At 39.3% G+C, this 17,185-nt stretch overlaps 1 non-coding gene across 1 annotated transcript; it reads left to right on the forward strand.

Moving 5' to 3' along the window:
* Window positions 1-11,525: 11,525 nt before the first annotated feature.
* On the forward strand, window positions 11,526-11,633 carry LOC130963944 (small nucleolar RNA R71). The gene has a single exon (XR_009080059.1). It is a non-coding gene; the product is annotated as a small nucleolar RNA R71 (small nucleolar RNA).
* Window positions 11,634-17,185: the final 5,552 nt, after the last annotated feature.

Genomic DNA, 17,185 nt, shown 5'->3' on the forward strand with positions numbered 1-17,185 from the left:
AAACACAACTGACGCGGGCGCATGACTGACGCGACCGCATGGAAGAGAAAAACTCCAGATGACGCGACGGCGTGACCCATGCAGACGCGTGATGTGCGCGATCTACAGAATTTACAGAAGTCATTCCCAGTGATTTCTGGGCCCCTTTTAGCCCAGATCCAAGCCCAGAGAATACAGATTGAAGGAGTATAAATGGGAAAATCCATCCATTCATGAAGATATAGACAGAGATTGGAGACTGAATACTGGATTCATACATAGTTTTAGGATTTAGATGTAGTTTTTAGAGAGAGAGGCTCTCTCCTCTCTCTTAGGATTAGGATTAGGATTCCTCTTAAAGGATTAGGATTTCTTATTATTTCAACTTCCAATTTTTCTTCTTCATCACAGGTTCAATGTTCCTTTTTTATTTATTTTCTCTTTTATTTACTTATGAACTTTTCTATGTTAGATTTGATTTCTTTTATTAAATATAATTTGAGGTATTTCAGACATATGATTTTGATTTTGATTTTTTACTATTGGCTTTGGTTGATTAATTGGTAACTCTTGAATTATCAAACTCATCGTGATTGGTAATTGTTATTCTTGTTGATTAATTTAGATTCCTATAACTCTAGTCTTTCCTTAAGGAGTTGACTAGGACTTTAGGTGTTAAATTAATTTGTCCACTTAATGACCTTCATAGTTAGAGGTTGACTTAGTGGTAGCAAAAATATAATTCTCATCACCATTGATAAGGATAACTAGGATAGGACTTCCAGTTTTCATACCTTGCCAATATTTTTATTAGTTATTAATTTATTAATTCCTGCAATCTATTTCTCTTGTTCAAAACCTTTTCAAACCCAAACACTATTTTCAATAACCAATAATAAAACACACCTCCCTGCAATTCCTTGAGAAGATGACCCGAGGTTTGAATACTTCGGTTTATAAATTTTATTGGGTTTGTTACTTGTGACAACCAAACGTTTGTACGAAAGGATTTTCTGTTGGTTTAGAAGCTATACTTACATCGCGATTATATTTTTATAAATTCTTTACGGACAGAAAATCCGATTCGTCAAAATGGCGCCATTACCGGGAAATTGCAAACGTGTGCCTTATTATTGGTTATTGTAAATATTTTTCAAAAAAAAATTCAGATTTTTATTTTAAAATTTTTTATCTTATCTTATCTTAGTTTTAAATTTCAAAATTCAAATCTTTTTCAAAAATCTTATCTTTTTCAAAAATCATAACTTTTTCAAAATCTTATCTTATCTTTTTCAAAATCTTATCTTATCCTTTTTAAAAAATCATATCTTTTTCCAAAATATTTTCTTTTTTTTTGTTAGTTTTTGTTTTTATTTTCCCCTACTACTATGAACTCTCACCCCTTTGGCTATGAGTCTGGTTACAACTATGTTGCAGGAAGAGGGGATTACAATAAGAACATGCATCAAAGATGGAACAATCAAAAATGGGAGGAGCCACAAGGATTTGATCAACCCTCATGGCAACAACCACCTCCAATGGACTATCAACAACCATTCTGTGATGCATATCAAGGCAATGGCTATGGTGAGCACTCTTTTGATTATCAATAACCACCATCATATGTCTATGAACCCCCTCCTCAACATGACTTTAGACCACCATACTCACAAGCCCCTTTCCGCCATTCACCTCCATATGACTCTAACCCATATCCACCATACCAACCACCCTATGAACCGTATGAACCATATATAGAACCACCCCAATTCCACCCCAATCACTCCTAAGAACCACCACCTCAATATACACGATCTCCATATCCATCAATCCAAGAGCACTATGATCCTACTTATGATAGCCGAGTGCAACAAGAATCAAGGGATCGTCTCAAGGAAACAGTGGAAAAATTTCATGCAACCCTTCGCCAACTGGATCAAGCGATAAATCAATTACCTTCTCGACATTCGGACATTCAACGAATCCCCATGGCTTCATGTGGAGAATCTACTGAAGAACGTGGCATAAAGAAGAAGTTAAAAACTCCGGTGGACAGTGGGTAGCAGGATTTTGTACTGGAATAATTGGAAGAAGCTACGCTCGCCATTAAAGAGGAAGAAGTGGTTGAAGACTTAGGAGATGCAGAACCTCCATGGGAAATTAAAGTCATAGAGCCTCCTTCAAAGACGTTTGAAATTGATGTTGATGAGGGTGTACAACCTCCAAGACATCTCATGGTTGAAGACTTTGAAGAGGATGATCAAGAGATGGATTCAATCATTGATGAATTCTTATCTACATTTGAATCCTCTTCCATTGGACTTGATATGGAGTTTAAAGAAGAAGAAGCACAACCTCCCATGCCCTTAGTAAACAATGAAGAAGAGATTGAATTGGAAGAAAGCTACCAAGAGGAAGAGGTTGAAATTGAAGAAGCTTACAAAGAGGTGGAAGTTGTCAGAGAAGAGCACAACGGAGTGGAGCTTGCAAATTCATTAGAAATATCTCTCCCAAGACTATTACCGTCCAACACAATGTTCAAGTGGGTAAAATTTCTATCCTTATCCTTTAATTTCCCACTTGAATATGGGCTATTGGAGACGGATGGTCAACTTAGAGCTCTTTGTGGTATTAAGAGTAAGAGGAAGATGGTCAGTGGTAAGAATTTTCCCGCAAGGTTTATTATGGTTGGAAGCTTTAAGTTTAAACGTAAGGGTTGGTATAGAGCTCAATTGAAAGGGTCTAGGAAGTTGTTTGGATGCTTAAGTGAGAATTCTAAAGCTGAACCACCCGGATGGAATCATGATAATCAACTTGAAGATGGGTGTAGAAACAAGATTTGGGATCCAGTAATATATGAGGATCAACTTTGGGAGCTCAAAGCTTGTGGAGAACTTCATCAACACTTGGTAAATTTACTTGGTATTGATAGAGCTTATTGGAAGTCCAAGCATTGGTGGAAGTTTCAGGATGAGTTCAAGCACAAGCCACCATGACAAGGAGCTCGTCAAATGTCCAACTTAAGGACTTTAACTAAAAGTGCTAGGTGGGAGACAACCCACCATGGTATGATCGTTCCTTCTCTATTTTCCTCTGTTTTTGAATTTTATTTGAACCTGGAATTTTTTGCATGACATTCATTGCATTTTACATTATGCATACTGCATAAAAAAAATTTTGCACGCGACGCGACAGTGTCGCCGACGCGTCCGCGTCATAGGTGCATTGGGAAGAAAATAAATTGAACAGAGAGTCACGCGAGAGTGTGGCTGGAGGTGTGCCTTTGGCACAAATTGGTCCACGTGACCGCATTGCTGACGCGTCCGCGTCATGTGGGAAAAACGACTCCCATACGTCTGCATCACCCACGCAAAGGCGTGCCTGAAAATCGACGTAAAAAGGGTATATGGCCGAAAGTTGAGCTGGAATTGGGCTGGACTCGTGCTAGCAGCACAAGCCCTACCACGCGAATGCATGCCCTATGCATCCGCGTCGTTATTTAAATAAGGCCATCCACGCGATCGCGTCCACCACGCGATCGCGTCCACCACGCGATCGCGTCCACCACGCGATCGCGTGACCCAAAGTTTTGGCAAAATGAGCTTTTCACCAGAGAGTTGCGCGGCCGCGAGGCTGCCCTCGCGCTAATGGCACAAATCGATCCACGCGACCGCGTGGATGACGTGTCTGCGTCATTTCATAGAAGCGCTATCCGCGCGAACGCGTCACGCACGCGTCCGCGTCCCCTGCGCCGCACAACCTATCCATCCCAGCGCCAACTATCTTATCTTTTCTTAATCTTTTTCTTTCCCCTTTCTTAATTCTTTCTTCTTCCTTCTTTACTTTCTTCTATTATCTCTATTCTTCATCTTATTCATTCTTTTTCTTCTTCTCTCTTTACTCTCTTCTTTCTCTTTTTCTCCCTTTCTTTTCTATATTTGCTGTTTTACATTGGTGTTACAATCTTTTTACTCATCTGTTGCATATCTCCTGCATTATTTTAGGTGCTTTTTAACTTGTTTGCTATTTAGGTTACATGCCATGTGCTTCTATTGTTTTCTCACTTGCATGTTGTAGCTACCATGTAATTGAGACCACTACTAGAAATAGGGCTTTTTCGGACGAATTTTGAGACGAAATTGAAATAAATTTCGAACAAATTATGGACAATTTTTTTCTTTCAAACAAATTTGGGACGATTTTTTTGTCCCAAAAAGCCTTGTTGCAAATTTAAATTTTGTTTGAAATTTCGTCCGAAATTTTTTTCAGACGATTTTGTGACAGATTTTGAATAGGCATTTATCTGCTAGATTTCTAACTATTATGATGTATTTTAGACGAATTTCAGACAGATTAGCTAACATAAAAACAACGTATTTCAAACAAATTTCAAACAAAAAATATACTTTATTTCAGACAAATTTCTAACGAATTTAGTCAAATATAACAAATTTTAGACAAATCAAATATTTTTCTTCAATTAAATTTCAGACAAATTTAATTTAAAAGAATTTACGTATTTGAAACAAATTTCATACAAAACCAAAAATTATTTTCGCACAAATTTTCTACAAATTTAATATAATATTTCAAATAATTTTCATACAAAATAATTTGCTATTTAATAGATAAATATTTTAGAAAATAAATTATATTCGATTTGCTTTCTATATTAAGACCATCATAATCATTTTTTCATATTACATCATCGAAATTATAAACACATAATAAAATCATGAAAAAGTTAATTACCATAAAAGAGTTAAAAAAATATTTATTATTAAAATACTTTTGTCCATAAATGTAATCAAACTAAAATCAGAAAAAAAATACTCAAACTAAAACAAAGAAAGCCTTTAAAAAGGTCAAATATCATGAATAAAATAAAACGTACTAACTAATTGATGAGCGGATAATTTATACACTTTTTGGCATTGTTTTTAGTATGTTTTTGGTATGATCTAGTTAGTTTTTAGTATATTTTTATTAGTTTTTAGTTAAAATTCACTTTTCTGGACTTTACTATGAGTTTGTGTGTTTTTCTGTGATTTCAGGTATTTTCTGGCTGAAATTGAGGGATCTGAGCAAAAATCTGATCCAGAGACTAAAAAGGACTGCAGATGCTGTTGGATTCTGACCTCCCTGTACTCGAAGTGGATTTTCTGGAGCTACAGAAGCTTAATTGGCGCGCTCTCAACGGCGTTGGAAAGTAGACATCCTGGGCTTTCCAGCAATATATGATAGTCCATACTTTGCCCAAGATTTGATGGCCCAAACCGGCGTTCAAAGTCACCTCAAGAAATCCCAGCGTTAAACGCTGGAACTGGCACCCAAATGGGAGTTAAACGCCCAAACTGGCATGAAAGCTGGCGTTTAACTCCAAGAAGAGTCTCTACACGAAATTGCTTCATTGCTCAGCCCAAGCACACACCAAGTGGGCCCGGAAGTGGATTTTTATGTCATTTACTCATCTTTGTAAACCTTAGGCTACTAGTTTTCTATAAGTAGGACCTTTTACTATTGTATTTTAAAAAAAATCTTTTGATCATGTTTTTATGATTGAACCCTCTTTGGGAGGCTGGCCATTCGGCCATGCCTAGACCTTGTTCTTATGTATTTTCAACGGTGGAGTTTCTACACACCATAGATTAAGGTGTGGAGCTCTGCTGTACCTCGAGTATTAATGCAATTACTATTGTTCTTCCATTCAATCCCGCTTGTTCTTGTTCTAAGATATCACTTGTTCTTCAACTTGATGAATGTGATGATCTGTGACACTCATCATCATTCTCACCTATGAACAAGGTGACTGACAACCATTCTTGTTCTACAAGCAACCAAGGCTCTAGTGAATATCTCTTGGATTCTTTAATCGGAATCTTCGTGGTATAGGCAGGACCTGATGGCGGCATTCAAGAGAATCCGGAAGGTCTAAACCTTGTCTGTGGTATTCTTGGTGCGCACCAACGGCGAAATTGTGAACAATACTTTTCACAACTCTCATAATCCCCGGTCATGAACTCCAAGAACTTGGTGGTTCAATTCCATGGCATTACACAACTTCGCACAACTAACCAGCAAGTGCACTGGGTCGTCCAAGTAATACCTTACGTGAGTAAGGGTCGATCCCACGGAGATTGTTGCTATGAAGCAAGCTATGGTCATCTTGTAAATCTTAGTCAGGCAAACTCAAATGTATGATGGTGATGAATGAAAATAACATAAAAGATAAAGATAGAGATACTTATGTACTTCACTGGTAGGAACTTCAGATAAGCGCATGAAGATGCCTTCCCTTCCGTCTCTCTGCTTTCCTACTGTCTTCATCCAATCCTTCTTACTCCTTTCCATGGCAAGCTTATGCAAGGGTTTCACCGTTGTCAGTGGCTACCTCCCATCCTCTCATTGGAAATGTTCAACGCACCCTGTCACGGCACGGCTATCCATCTGTCGGTTCTCAATCAGGCCGGAATAGAATCCAGTGATTCTTTTGCGTCTGTCACTAACGCCCCGCCCTCAGGAGTTTGAAGCACGTCACAGTCATTCAATCATTGAATCCTACTCAGAATACCACAGACAAGGTTAGACCTTCCGGATTCTCTTGAATGCCGCCATCAGTTCTCGCCTATACCACAAAGACTCTGATCTCACGGAATGGCTGGCTCGTTTGTCAGGCGAGCACTCGGTTGTCAGGCGATCAACCATGCATCGTGTATCAGGAATCCAAGAGATATTCACTGGAGCCTTTGGTTGCTTGTAGAACAAAAGTTGTTGTCAGTCACCTTGTTCATAAGTGAGAATGATGATGAGTGTTACGGATCATCACATTCATCAAGTTGAAGAACAAGTGATATCTTGGACAAAGAACAAGCGGAATTGAATAGAAGAACAATAGTAATTGCATTAATACTCGAGGTACAGCAGAGCTCCACACCTTAATCTATGGTGTGTAGAAACTCCACCGTTGAAAATACATAAGAACAAGGTCTAGGCATGGCCGTGAAGCCAGCCTCCCAATGATCTAAGAACTAGATGTCCAAAGATGAAAATACAATAGCAAAAGGTCCTACTTATAGAAAACTAGTAGCCTAGGGTGTACAGAGATGAGTAAATGACATAAAAATCCACTTCCGGGCCCACTTGGTGTGTGCTTGGGCTGAGCAATGAAGCATTTTCGTGTAGAGACTCTCCTTGGAGTTAAACGCCAGCTTTTATGCCAGTTTGGGCGTTTAACTCCCATTTAGGTGCCAGTTCCGGCGTTTAACGCTGGAATTCCTGAGGGTGACTTTGAACGCCGGTTTGGGCCATCAAATCTTGGGCAAAGTATGGACTATCATATATTGCTGGAAAGCCCAGGATGTCTACTTTTTAACGCCGTTGAGAGCGCGCCAATTGGGCTTCTGTAGCTCCAGAAAATCTACTTCGAGTGCAGGGAGGTCAGAATCCAACAGCATCTGCAGTCCTTTTCAGTCTCTGGATCAGATTTTTGCTCAGGTCCCTCAATTTCAGCCAGAAAATACCTGAAATCACAGAAAAACACACAAACTCATAGTAAAGTCCAGAAAAGTGAATTTTAACTAAAACTAATAAAAATATACTAAGAACTCAACTAAAACTACTAAAAACATACTAAAAACAATGCCAAAAAGGGTACAAATTATCCGCTCATCACAACACCAAACTTAAATTGTTGCTTGTCCCCAAGCAACTGAAAATCAAATAAGATAAAAAGAAGAGAATATACTATAGACTCCAAATTATCAATGAAACTTAGCTCCAAATTAGATGAGCGGGACTAGTAGCTTTTTGCCTCCAAACAGTTTTGGCATCTCACTTTATCCTTTGAAATTCAGAATGATTGGCTTCTTTAGGAACTCAGAATCCAGATAGTGTTATTGATTCTCCTAGTTAAGTATGATGATTCTTGAACACAGCTACTTATTGAGTCTTGGCCGTGGCCCAAAGCACTCTGTCTTCCAGTATTACCACCGGATACATACATGCCACAGACACATAATTGGGTGAACCTTTTCAGATTGTGACTCAGCTTTGCTAAAGTCCCCAATTAGAGGTGTCCAGGGTTCTTAAGCACACTCTTTTTGCCTTGGATCACAACTTTATTTCTTTCTTTTTTCTTTCTTTTTCTCTTTCTCTTTTTTTTCGTTTTTCTCCTTCTTCTTTTTCTTTTTTTTTCTCTCTTTTTTTTTGTATTCACTGCTTTTTCTTGCTTCAAGAATCATTTTTATGATTTTTCAGATCCTCAGTAACATGTCTCCTTTTTCATCATTCTTTCAAGAGCCAACAACTTTAACATTCATGAACAACAAATTCAAAAGACATATGCACTGTTTAAGCATACATTCAGAAAACAAAAAGTATTGTCACCACATCAAACTAATTAAGCTAGTTTTAAAGATGAATTCGAAATCCTGTACTTCTTGTTCTTTTGTGATTAAAACAGTTTTCATTTAAGAAAGGTGATGGATTCATAGGACATTCATAACTTTAAGGCATAGACACTAAGACACTAATGATCACCAGACACAAACATGGATAAAATAAGCATTAATTTTCGAAAAACAGGAAATAAAGAACAAGGAGATTAAAGAACGGGTCCACCTTAATGATGGCGGCTCTTTCTTCCTCTTGAAGATCCTATGGAGTGCTTGAGCTCCTCAATGTCTCTTCCTTGTCTTTGTTGCTCCTCTCTCATGATTCTTTGATCTTCTCTAATTTCATGGAGGATGATGGAGTGTTCTTGATGCTCCACCCTTAGTTGTCCCATGTTGGAACTCAGTTCTCCTAGGGAGGTGTTCAGTTGCTCCCAATAGTTTTGTGGAGGAAAGTGCATCCCTTGAGGCATCTCAGGGATCTCATGATGAGTGGGGTCTCTTGTGTGCTCCATCCTTTAGTAATGGGCTTGAGGTCATGCCTTCTCAGTTGAACCAGTTTTCCTTTTGAATCTCTCTTCCATTGAGCGCCCTCTTCACAAATGTCTGTGAGGACTTGGTCCAACCTTTGATCAAAGTTGACCCTTCTTCATGGCCACAACTTCATAGAAGTGGTCTTGATGTACCCTTGAGATGAATCTCTCCATCTCCCATGACTCGGAGGTGAAAGCTTTTGCCTTCCCTTTCCTCTTTCTAGAGGTTTCTCCGGCCTTGGATGCCATAAATGGTTATGGAAAAACGAAAAAGCAACGCTTTTACCACACCAAACTTAAAAGGTTTGCTCGTCCTCGAGCAAAAGAAGAAAGAAGAGAGTGGAAGAAGAAGAAATGAGGAAGAAGGGAATGGCTTTTGTGTTCGGCCAAAGAGGGGGAGAAGTGGTGATTAGGTTGTGTGAAAATGAAGGGGTGAAGAAGGGTTTATATAGGAGAGGGGGGTCGGTGGGGATCCTGTGGGGTCCACAGATCCTGTGGTGTCAAGGAAAAGTCATCCCTGCACCAAATGGCATTCAAAATCACGTTTTGAGCCATTTCTGGCGTTAAACGCCGGGCTGGTGCCCATTCCTGGCGTTTAACGCCAGGTTCTTGCCCTTTTCTGGCGTTTAACGCCAGTCTGGTGCCCCTTTCTGGCGTTAAACGCCCAGAATGGTGCCAGACTGGGTGTTAAACGCCCAATTGCTAGCCTCACTGGCGTTTAAACGCCAGTGGGTTCTTCCTCCAGGGTGTGCTGTTTTTCTTCCTGTTTTTCATTCTGTTTTTGCTTTTTCAATTGATTTTGTGTCTTCTTATGATCATCAACCTACAAAAAAAATAAAATAACAAAAAGGAAATAGATAAAATATAACATTGGGTTGCCTCCCAACAAGCGCTTCTTTAATGTCAGTAGCTTGACAGAGGGCTCTCATGGAGCCTCACATTTTCTCAGAGCAATGTTGGAACCTCCCAACACCAAACTTAGAGTTTGAATGTGGGGGTTCAACACCAAACTTAGAGTTTGGTTGTGGCCTCCCAACACCAAACTTAGAGTTTGACTGTGGGGGCTCTGTTTGACTCTGATTTGAGAGAAGCTCTTCATGCTTCCTCTCCATGATGACAGAGGGATATCCTTGAGCCTTAAACACCAAGGATTCTTCATTCACTTGAATGATCAGTTCACCTCCATCAACATCAATCACAGCCTTTGCTGTGGCTAGGAAGGGTCTGCCAAGGATGATGGTTTCATCCATGCACTTCCCAGTCTCTAGGACTATGAAATCCGCAGGGATGTAATGGTTTTCAATCTTCACCAAAACATCCTCTACAAGTCCATGAGCTTGTTTTCTTGAGTTGTCTGCCATCTCTAATGAGATTCTTGCAGCTTGCACCTCAAAGATCCCTAGCTTCTCCATTACAGAGAGAGGCATGAGGTTTACACTTGACCCTAAGTCACACAGAGCCTTCTTGAAGGTCATGTTGCCTATGGTACAAGGTATTGAAAACTTCCCAGGATCTTGTCTCTTTTGAGGTAATTTCTGCCTAGACAAGTCATCCAGTTCTTTGGTGAGCAAAGGAGGTTCATTCTCCCAAGTCTCATTTCCAAATAACTTGTCATTTAGCTTCATGATTGCTCCAAGGTATTTAGCAACTTGCTCTTCAGTGACATACTCATCCTCTTCAGAGGAAGAATACTCATCAGAGCTCATGAAAGGCAGAAGTAAGTCCAATGGAATCTCTATGGTCTCATTTTGAGCCTCAGATTCCCATGGTCCTCATTGGGGAACTCAATGGAGGTCAGTGCACGCCCACTGAGGTCTTCCTCAGTGGCGTTCACTTCCTCTCCTTCCTCTCCAAATTCGGCCATGTTGATGGCCTTGCACTCTCCTTTTGGATTTTCTTCTGTGTTGCTTGGGAGAGTACTAGGAGGGAGTTCAGTAACTTTCTTGCTCAGCTGTCCCACTTGTGCCTCCGAATTCCTAATGGAGGACCTTGTTTCAGTCATGAAACTTTGAGTGGTTTTGATTAGATCAGAGACCATAGTTGCTAAGTCAGAGAGGTTCTGCTTAGAATTCTCTGTCTGTTGCTGAGAAGATGATGGAAAAGGCTTGCCATTGCTAAACCTGTTTCTTCCACCATTATTGTTGTTAAAACCTTGTTGAGGTCTTTCTTGATTCTTCCATGAGAAATTTGGGTGATTTCTCCATGAAGAATTATAGGTGTTTCCATAGGGTTCTCCTAGGTAATTCACCTCTTCCATTGAAGGGTTCTCAGAATCATAAGCTTCTCCTTTAGATGAAGCATCCTTAGTACTGCTTGGTGCACTTTGCATTCCAGACAGACTTTGAGAAATCAAATTGACTTGTTGAGTCAATATCTTGTTCTGAGCCAGAATGGCATTCAGAGCATCAATCTCAAGAACTCCTTTCTTCTGATTAGTCCCATTGTTCACAGGATTCCTTTCAGAAGTGTACATGAATTGGTTATTTGCAACCATTTCAATTAGCTCTTGAGCTTCTGTAGGCGTCTTCTTCAAATGAAGAGATCCTCCAGCAGAGCTATCCAAAGACATCTTGGATAGTTCAGAGAGACCATCATAGAAAATACCTATGATGCTCCATTCAGAAAGCATGTCAGAAGGACATTTTCTGATCAATTATTTGTATCTTTCCCAAGCTTCATAGAGGGATTCTCCATCCTTCTATCTGAAGGTTTGGACTTCCACTCTAAGCTTACTCAATTTTTGAGGTGGAAAGAACTTTGCCAAAAAGGCATTGACTAGCTTTTCCCATGAGTCCAGGCTTTCTTTAGGTGGTGAGTCCAACCATGTCCTAGCTCTGTCTCTTACAGCAAAAGGGAATAGCATAAGTCTGTAGACCTCAGGGTCTACCCCATTAGTCTTGACAGTGTCACAGATTTGCAAGAATTCAGCTAAAAACTGATGAGGATCTTCCAATGGAAGTCCATGAAACTTGCAATTCTGTTGCATTAGAGAAACTAATTGAGGCTTAAGCTCAAAGTTGTTTGCTCCAATGGCAGGGATAGAGATGCTTCTCCCATAGAAGTCGGGAGTAGTGCAGTAAAGTCACCCAGCACCTTCCTTGCATTGTTTGCATTGTTGTTGTTTTCGGCTGCCATGGGTTCTTCTTCTTTGAAGATTTCTGTTAGGTCCTCTATAGAGAATTGTGCCTTAGCTTCTCTTAGCTTTCGCTTCAAGGTCCTTTCAGGTTCAGGGTCAGCTTCAACAAGAATGCCTTTGTCTCTGCTCCTGCTCATATGAAAGAGAAGAAAACAAGAAAATGTGGAATCCTCTATGTCACAGTATAGAGATTCCTTGAGGTGTCAGAGGAAAAGAAAAATAGAAGACAGAGGTAGAAAATTCGAACTTATCAAAGAAGATGGAGTTCGAATTTTGCATTAAGGAATAGTGTTAGTCCATAAATAGAAGGATGTGAGAAGAAGGGAAGAGAATTTTCGAAAATTAATTAAAAAGTTTTTAAAATCATTTTGAAAAATTGATTGATAATTTTCGAAAACTCACAGTGGAAAAGGATTCAAGTGATTTTTGAAAAAGATTTTGAAATTAGAAGTCAAAAAGATTTGATTGAAAGCTATTTTGAAAAAGATGAGGTTAAGAAGATATGATTGATTTTAAAAAAATGTGATTGAGAAAATATGATTTGAAAACAATTTTAAAAAGATTTGATTTTAAAAATTAATGACTTGCCTAACAAGAAAAGATATGATTCAAACATTAAACCTTTCTCAACAGAAAAGGCAACATACTTGAAATGTTGAATCAAATCATTAATTGTTAGCAAGTATCTTTGAAAAAGGAAAGAAATTGATTTTGAAAACATTTGATTGAAAAGATATGATTTGAAAAAGATTTGATTTTGAAAAACTTTGAAAACTTGAAAAAAAATTGATTTGAAAACAAAATCCTCCCCCTTGTGCCATCCTGGCGTTAAACGCCCAGAATGGTGCACATTCTGGCGTTTAACGCCCAAAACTATACCCTTTTGGGCGTTAAACGCCCAACCAGGTACCCTGGCTGGCGTTTAAACGCCAATCTGTCCTTCTTCACTGGGCGTTTTGAACGCCCAGCTTTTTCTGTGCAATTCCTCTGCTGTATGTTCTGAATCTTCAATTCTCTGTATTATTGACTTGAGAAGACACAAATTAAAAATATTTTTGGATTTTTAATAATCAAAATGCAACTAAAATCAAATAACAATGCATGCAAGACACCAAACTTAGCAGTTTGTATACTACTGACACTAACAAAATGAGAATGCATATGAGAAACAACAAAACACTCAAGTCAAGAGAATTTAAAGATCAGAGCAAGGAAATCATCAAGAACAACTTGAAGATTAATGAGGACACATGCATAAATTTGAAAAATGCAAGAAGAACAGAAACATGCAATTGACACCAAACTTAACATGAGACTCTAGACTCAAACAAGAAACATAAAATATTTTTGATTTTTATGATTTTGTAAATTTTTTTTGGATTTTTTCAAAAATTATATGGAAAAGAAAAACAAAGGTATCAAAATTCTTAATGAGAATTCCAGGAATCATGCAATGTTAGTCTAAAGCTTTAGTCTAAAGGAATTAGACATGGCTAGCCAAGCTTCAGCAGGACATTGCATTCAAGAGCTAAATTGATGAGAATCAATCAGCTTTGGTGATGATAAGAACATCACCTTGAAACACTAGAATTCATTCTTAAGAACTCTGAAGAAAAATACCTAATCTAAGCAACAAGATGAACCGTCAGTTGTCCATACACAAAACAATCCCCGGCAACGGCGCCAAAAACTTGGTGCGCGAAATTGTGAACAATACTTTTCACAACTCTCATAATCCCCGGTCATGAACTCCAAGAACTTGGTGGTTCAATTCCATGGCATTACACAACTTCGCACAACTAACCAGCAAGTGCACTGGGTCGTCCAAGTAATACCTTACGTGAGTAAGGGTCGATCCCACGGAGATTGTTGCTATGAAGCAAGCTATGGTCATCTTGTAAATCTTAGTCAGGCAAACTCAAATGTATGATGGTGATGAATGAAAATAACATAAAAGATAAAGATAGAGATACTTATGTACTTCACTGGTAGGAACTTCAGATAAGCGCATGAAGATGCCTTCCCTTCCGTCTCTCTGCTTTCCTACTGTCTTCATCCAATCCTTCTTACTCCTTTCCATGGCAAGCTTATGCAAGGGTTTCACCGTTGTCAGTGGCTACCTCCCATCCTCTCATTGGAAATGTTCAATGCACCCTGTCACGGCACGGCTATCCATCTGTCGGTTCTCAATCAGGCCGGAATAGAATCCAGTGATTCTTTTGCGTCTGTCACTAACGCCCCGCCCTCAGGAGTTTGAAGCACGTCACAGTCATTCAATCATTGAATCCTACTCAGAATACCACAGACAAGGTTAGACCTTCCGGATTCTCTTGAATGCCGCCATCAGTTCTCGCCTATACCACGAAGACTCTGATCTCACGGAATGGCTGGCTCGTTTGTCAGGCGAGCACTCGGTTGTCAGGCGATCAACCATGCATCGTGTATCAGGAATCCAAGAGATATTCACTGGAGCCTTTGGTTGCTTGTAGAACAAAAGTGGTTGTCAGTCACCTTGTTCATAAGTGAGAATGATGATGAGTGTTACGGATCATCACATTCATCAAGTTGAAGAACAAGTGATATCTTGGACAAAGAACAAGCGGAATTGAATAGAAGAACAATAGTAATTGCATTAATACTCGAGGTACAGCAGAGCTCCACACCTTAATCTATGGTGTGTAGAAACTCCACCGTTGAAAATACATAAGAACAAGGTCTAGGCATGGCCGTGAAGCCAGCCTCCCAATGATCTAAGAACTAGATGTCCAAAGATGAAAATACAATAGCAAAAGGTCCTACTTATAGAAAACTAGTAGCCTAGGGTGTACAGAGATGAGTAAATGACATAAAAATCCACTTCCGAGCCCACTTGGTGTGTGCTTGGGCTGAGCAATGAAGCATTTTCGTGTAGAGACTCTCCTTGGAGTTAAACGCCAGCTTTTATGCCAGTTTGGGCGTTTAACTCCCATTTAGGTGCCAGTTCCGGCGTTTAACGCTGGAATTCCTGAGGGTGACTTTGAACGCCGGTTTGGGCCATCAAATCTTGGGCAAAGTATAGACTATCATATATTGCTGGAAAGCCCAGGATGTCTACTTTTTAACGCCGTTGAGAGCGCGCCAATTGGACTTCTGTAGCTCCAGAAAATCCACTTCGAGTGCAGGGAGGTCAGAATCCAACAGCATCTGCAGTCCTTTTCAGTCTCTGGATCAGATTTTTGCTCAGGTCCCTCAATTTCAGCCAGAAAATACCTGAAATCACAGAAAAAACACACAAACTCATAGTAAAGTCCAGAAAAGTGAATTTTAACTAAAAACTAATAAAATATACTAAGAACTCAACTAAAACTACTAAAAACATACTAAAAACAATGCCAAAAAGGGTACAAATTATCCGCTCATCACAACACCAAACTTAAATTGTTGCTTGTCCCCAAGCAACTGAAAATCAAATAAGATAAAAAGAAGAGAAATACTATAGACTCCAAATTATCAATGAAACTTAGCTCCAAATTAGATGAGCGGGACTAGTAGCTTTTTGCCTCCAAACAGTTTTGGCATCTCACTTTATCCTTTGAAATTCAGAATGATTGGCTTCTTTAGGAACTCAGAATCCAGATAGTGTTATTGATTCTCCTAGTTAAGTATGATGATTCTTGAACACAGCTACTTATTGAGTCTTGGCCGTGGCCCAAAGCACTCTGTCTTCCAGTATTACCACCAGATACATACATGCCACAGACACATAATTGGGTGAACCTTTTCAGATTGTGACTCAGCTTTGCTAAAGTCCCCAATTAGAGGTGTCCAGGGTTCTTAAGCACACTCTTTTTGCCTTGGATCACAACTTTATTTCTTTCTTTTTTCTTTCTTTTTCTCTTTCTCTTTTTTTTCGTTTTTCTCCTTCTTCTTTTTCTTTTTTTTCTCTCTTTTTTTTTGTATTCACTGCTTTTTCTTGCTTCAAGAATCATTTTTATGATTTTTCAGATCCTCAGTAACATGTCTCCTTTTTCATCATTCTTTCAAGAGCCAACAACTTTAACATTCATGAACAACAAATTCAAAAGACATATGCACTGTTTAAGCATACATTCAGAAAACAAAAAGTATTGTCACCACATCAAACTAATTAAGCTAGTTTTAAAGATGAATTCGAAATCCTGTACTTCTTGTTCTTTTGTGATTAAAACAGTTTTCATTTAAGAAAGGTGATGGATTCATAGGACATTCATAACTTTAAGGCATAGACACTAAGACACTAATGATCACCAGACACAAACATGGATAAAAATAAGCATTAATTTTCGAAAAACAGGAAATAAAGAACAAGGAGATTAAAGAACGGGTCCACCTTAATGATGGCGGCTCTTTCTTCCTCTTGAAGATCCTATGGAGTGCTTGAGCTCCTCAATGTCTCTTCCTTGTCTTTGTTGCTCCTCTCTCATGATTCTTTGATCTTCTCTAATTTCATGGAGGATGATGGAGTGTTCTTGATGCTCCACCCTTAGTTGTCCCATGTTGGAACTCAGTTCTCCTAGGGAGGTGTTCAGTTGCTCCCAATAGTTTTGTGGAGGAAAGTGCATCCCTTGAGGCATCTCAGGGATCTCATGATGAGTGGGGTCTCTTGTGTGCTCCATCCTTTAGTAATGGGCTTGAGGTCATGCCTTCTCAGTTGAACCGGTTTTCCTCTTGAATCTCTCTTCCATTGAGCGCCCTCTTCACAAATGTCTGTGAGGACTTGGTCCAACCTTTGATCAAAGTTGACCCTTCTTCATGGCCACAACTTCATAGAAGTGGTCTTGATGCACCCTTGGATGAAATCTCTCTCTCCATGACTCGGAGGAGAAAGCTTTGCCTTCCCTTTCCTCTTTCTAGAGGTTTCTCCGGCCTTGGATGCCATAAATGGTTATGGAAAAATGAAAAAGCAACGCTTTTACCCAAAAACTTGGTGCGCGAAATTGTGAACAATACTTTTCACAACTCTCATAATCCCTGGTCATGAACTCCAAGAACTTGGTGGTTCAATTCCATGGCATTACACAACTCGCACAACTAACCAGCAAGTGCACTGGGTCGTCCAAGTAATACCTACGGATAAGGGGTCGATCCCACGGAGATTTGTGCTATGAAGCAAGCTATGGTCATCTTGT

The sequence above is a fragment of the Arachis stenosperma genome, chromosome 2, assembly GCF_014773155.1.
Source record: "Arachis stenosperma cultivar V10309 chromosome 2, arast.V10309.gnm1.PFL2, whole genome shotgun sequence".
Lineage (NCBI taxonomy): Eukaryota > Viridiplantae > Streptophyta > Magnoliopsida > Fabales > Fabaceae > Arachis > Arachis stenosperma.